General features: G+C 56.0%; 3 non-coding genes across 3 annotated transcripts in view; all 3 read right to left on the bottom strand.

Annotated features, from left to right (window-relative positions):
• Positions 1-324, bottom strand: part of LOC126332692 (large subunit ribosomal RNA) — a 4,222-nt gene extending 3,898 nt beyond the window's left edge. The window contains exon 1 of the ribosomal RNA XR_007563869.1: positions 1-324. This exon is cut by the window's left edge and continues 3,898 nt beyond it. This is a non-coding gene — a ribosomal RNA (large subunit ribosomal RNA).
• Positions 325-512: 188 nt separating this feature from the next.
• LOC126332696 (5.8S ribosomal RNA) lies at positions 513-667 on the bottom strand. The gene has a single exon (XR_007563871.1). It is a non-coding gene; the product is annotated as a 5.8S ribosomal RNA (ribosomal RNA).
• A 355-nt stretch (positions 668-1,022) lies between these two features.
• On the bottom strand, positions 1,023-2,915 carry LOC126332700 (small subunit ribosomal RNA). The gene has a single exon (XR_007563874.1). It is a non-coding gene; the product is annotated as a small subunit ribosomal RNA (ribosomal RNA).
• Positions 2,916-5,000: the final 2,085 nt, after the last annotated feature.

Genomic DNA, 5,000 nt, shown 5'->3' with positions numbered 1-5,000 from the left:
TGGAGTTTACCACCCACTTGGAGCTGCACTCTCAAGCAACCCGACTCGAAGGAGAGGTCCCGCCGACGCTCGCACCGGCCGCTACGGGCCTGGCACCCTCTATGGGCCGTGGCCTCATTCAAGTTGGACTTGGGCTCGGCGCGAGGCGTCGGGGTAGTGGACCCTCCCGAACACCACATGCCACGACAGGCGGCAGCCTGCGGGGTTCGGTGCTGGACTCTTCCCTGTTCGCTCGCCGCTACTGGGGGAATCCTTGTTAGTTTCTTTTCCTCCGCTTAGTAATATGCTTAAATTCAGCGGGTAGTCTCGCCTGCTCTGAGGTCGTTGTACGAGGTGTCGCACGCCACACCGCCAGCCGGCTGTGCACGCTACCGAGAAAGCACCGGTATGCGAACCGCCAGGCGACGGGCGCGCATCGCACGTTTAAGGAGACGCGGCCGGCCACACAGGCGACCACGACACTCCCAGGCGCCCGAAGCGGGACAAACGCCGCGCGCTTCAGTATACGTAGCCGACCCTCAGCCAGACGTGGCCCGGGAACGGAATCCATGGACCGCAATGTGCGTTCGAAACGTCGATGTTCATGTGTCCTGCAGTTCACATGTCGACGCGCAATTTGCTGCGTTCTTCATCGACCCACGAGCCGAGTGATCCACCGTCCTGGGTGATCTTTATCTTTTCAGTTCTCCACCGTCTCTTTCAAGACAGTTGCAGAGGCGGGACTGAGGCGTTTGACGGCCCCTGTTCCATTACTTTGTGTCCAACGGCCTGACGGCCGATGGGCGTCGTACGGCTCCACACCGGAGCGGACAGGCACTCGGGCGAAAGTCATTCAAAACCGGCGCCAGGCGCCAGGTGCCGCAGGCCAGCCGCTCCAGAGCTTCAGCGCTCGTACCACACAACAACACTTGCGCTAGTTTTGAGAGGCACGCATGGTTCCGCACGCGGCGCACGGCTACTGCCGTACAGGTAGCGTGTTGCGCGACACGACACGCACATCGAAAGACATGCAGTCTAGTCGGTAATGATCCTTCCGCAGGTTCACCTACGGAAACCTTGTTACGACTTTTACTTCCTCTAAATGATCAAGTTTGGTCATCTTTCCGGTAGCATCGGCAACGACAGAGTCGATGCCGCGTACCAGTCCGAAGACCTCACTAAATCATTCAATCGGTAGTAGCGACGGGCGGTGTGTACAAAGGGCAGGGACGTAATCAACGCGAGCTTATGACTCGCGCTTACTGGGAATTCCTCGTTCATGGGGAACAATTGCAAGCCCCAATCCCTAGCACGAAGGAGGTTCAGCGGGTTACCCCGACCTTTCGGCCTAGGAAGACACGCTGATTCCTTCAGTGTAGCGCGCGTGCGGCCCAGAACATCTAAGGGCATCACAGACCTGTTATTGCTCAATCTCGTGCGGCTAGAAGCCGCCTGTCCCTCTAAGAAGAAAAGTAATCGCTGACAGCACGAAGGATGTCACGCGACTAGTTAGCAGGCTAGAGTCTCGTTCGTTATCGGAATTAACCAGACAAATCGCTCCACCAACTAAGAACGGCCATGCACCACCACCCACCGAATCAAGAAAGAGCTATCAATCTGTCAATCCTTCCGGTGTCCGGGCCTGGTGAGGTTTCCCGTGTTGAGTCAAATTAAGCCGCAGGCTCCACTCCTGGTGGTGCCCTTCCGTCAATTCCTTTAAGTTTCAGCTTTGCAACCATACTTCCCCCGGAACCCAAAAGCTTTGGTTTCCCGGAGGCTGCCCGCCGAGTCATCGGAGGAACTGCGGCGGATCGCTGGCTGGCATCGTTTATGGTTAGAACTAGGGCGGTATCTGATCGCCTTCGAACCTCTAACTTTCGTTCTTGATTAATGAAAACATACTTGGCAAATGCTTTCGCTTCTGTTCGTCTTGCGACGATCCAAGAATTTCACCTCTAACGTCGCAATACGAATGCCCCCGCCTGTCCCTATTAATCATTACCTCGGGTTCCGAAAACCAACAAAATAGAACCGAGGTCCTATTCCATTATTCCATGCACACAGTATTCAGGCGGGCTTGCCTGCTTTAAGCACTCTAATTTGTTCAAAGTAAACGTGCCGGCCCACCGAGACACTCAACTAAGAGCACCCTGGTAGGATTTCAACGGGGTCCGCCTCGGGACGCGCAAGCACGCCTTCGGCTCGCCCCACCGGCAGGACGTCCCACGATACATGCCAGTTAAACACCGACGGGCGGTGAACCAACAGCGTGGGACACAAATCCAACTACGAGCTTTTTAACCGCAACAACTTTAATATACGCTATTGGAGCTGGAATTACCGCGGCTGCTGGCACCAGACTTGCCCTCCAATAGATACTCGTTAAAGGATTTAAAGTGTACTCATTCCGATTACGGGGCCTCGGATGAGTCCCGTATCGTTATTTTTCGTCACTACCTCCCCGTGCCGGGAGTGGGTAATTTGCGCGCCTGCTGCCTTCCTTGGATGTGGTAGCCGTTTCTCAGGCTCCCTCTCCGGAATCGAACCCTGATTCCCCGTTACCCGTTACAACCATGGTAGGCGCAGAACCTACCATCGACAGTTGATAAGGCAGACATTTGAAAGATGCGTCGCCGGTACGAGGACCGTGCGATCAGCCCAAAGTTATTCAGAGTCACCAAGGCAAACGGACCAGACGAGCCAATCCGATTGGTTTTGATCTAATAAAAGCGTCCCTTCCATCTCTGGTCGGGACTCTGTTTGCATGTATTAGCTCTAGAATTACCACAGTTATCCAAGTAACGTGGGTACGATCTAAGGAACCATAACTGATTTAATGAGCCATTCGCGGTTTCACCTTAATGCGGCTTGTACTGAGACATGCATGGCTTAATCTTTGAGACAAGCATATGACTACTGGCAGGATCAACCAGGGAGCTGCGTCAACGAGAGCTGAGCAGCCGGCCGCCCGGGAGTGTGTCCCGAGGGCCCGCGCGAACACGCAAGCGTCCGCTCAATTATTCTGCAAACAGGAGGAGGCTGAGCTCCCCTGCACGATACACCTCGAAACCCTCTCAGGTCCCGGCGGCGCGCAGCGCCGTCCTAAGTACTTGGTCGGGTTCGAGAGAGGCGCAATCGCCCGGAGATAGGCGAGTAGACGCTTTCAGTGCGAACACCCGTGCTCCCAACTGAGCTTGCCGCTGCCGACAGAGGCCCGGGAGCGTGCTGTCGTGGCATTGCCGGCGGGAAACAACACGCGCCACCTACGGTGACCGGCAGCTCCAACGCCAGCGCCACAGAAGGGCAAAGCCCCACTTGGGTGCAGAAGCGAACTCTCCCAGCACAGCGCACGCGCCAACACGTCCGCAGAGCTGCGATACAAACCACCTGCGAGAACCGCTGGGGGCGACCGAGCAGCAGACGGCGTCGCGACGCCGAGTGCCGGGCGGCGGCGCATCCTCAACGCACACAGTCCGCAATCGGACCAGCACACTGCAGATGTCCACCGCGCTTCGCACCGGGCTCGACAGAACCCACTTTGGCCGCCTGGCGCCGCGCGCAGGGTGCGCCGGCGCATAGCTGGGACGCCAGCCGGGCCCGTCGGCCGGCGCTCCTGCCACTGGGCGCCCCCCACCAGCCGGCTGTAGTGCGTGCGCTCACGCAGCGCGCGGCCAGCACGCCGGGCGGCCCCCCCTCACCGGCCGGGGACTGTCCCGCCAAGCCACAGCCTCGTATCGCTTCATACCCACATGGCCAACTCAGGTTCGGGGGCATGGCGGGTACCGCCGAAACAACCGGTTCACAGATGTACCGATCGTCGCTATCACCGATGCACCTGCAGCGCGAACAACCGCTCAACAACTGATTTCCAGTTCATTTGCGGATCTTTGGCAGCAAACGTATACGTCAATCTACATTTGCGAAATCTACGATTCTGGCATGCCTGCATGTTATGTGTCACGACACGCTACATCAGCCCACATACACACTGCGGCATGTACACGAGAGAACACGTGGAAGATGGTCCGCGCACGTGTGCAATGTCCCTTGCGCGGTCGACTGTCAACCGGCCTCTGTAGCATGTCGCAGATGTGGAACGCGGTCCACCGTGCTATCATGTTGTGTGGGGCAATACGATTAAATAGGAAAACCCTCGTCGCTACATCAACAGACGGCTCACGCTGATTCCCGGCAGAGGGAGGAGGGGGGGGGGGGGGGCCAACATGCAATACTTTCGTCCGTACCTACTTACCACATGTCTGTACGGCGTACAACAGTGCAATCTCGCTGTAATGGGGAGACGAGACAAGTAGCATCGTGCACAACATATGGCCCTTATGATTCGCCATTGTAGGGCGCAGCCGGTGTACGGTCAAGCATGTGCCACATTATGTCACTCAGTACGTAACGACGGATGATCAGTGTGGGTTACGCGTACATCAGCGGACAGTCCACACAGGCCGTACCACAACGTACACTGACTGCATCGACAACCGAATGCAACTGAACAGCTGCAAGGCTCATTTCACAAACAAACGCCTGACCGACCAGCTTGGAAGGGCAGGAGGGGAGGGCGATATTCGTTCTGTAGCGGTACACCCTTCCAGTGGTTAGCGGGACTGTGTAGAAAGTACGCAACACTCGAAAGACCTTTATGTGAGGGTACGCACCATGGCATCAAGAAATACACATGACACCAGAGGATCCAAGCAGTGAACTATGTTCAGAGGGTTGCTGTTAGGCAAAGCTACATTCCTGTGACGTTACATGTGACAGTTAAGGTGCAGTGTAAGTTAGGTTAAGGTGCAGTGTAAGTTAGGTTAAGGTGCAGTGTAAGTTAGGTTAAGGTGCAGTGTAAGTTAGGTTAAGGTGCAGTGTAAGTTAGGTTAAGGTGCAGTGTAAGTTAGGTTAAGGTGCAGTGTAAGTTAGGTTAAGGTGCAGTGTAAGTTAGGTTAAGGTGCAGTGTAAGTTAGGTTAAGGTGCAGTGTAAGTTAGGTTAAGGTGCAGTGTAAGTTAGGTTA

The sequence above is a fragment of the Schistocerca gregaria genome, unplaced genomic scaffold, assembly GCF_023897955.1.
Source record: "Schistocerca gregaria isolate iqSchGreg1 unplaced genomic scaffold, iqSchGreg1.2 ptg001498l, whole genome shotgun sequence".
In the NCBI taxonomy this organism is placed as follows: domain Eukaryota; kingdom Metazoa; phylum Arthropoda; class Insecta; order Orthoptera; family Acrididae; genus Schistocerca; species Schistocerca gregaria.
The sequence above is the reverse complement of the archived record's forward strand: the minus strand, read 5'-3'. Positions and strand labels throughout refer to the sequence as shown.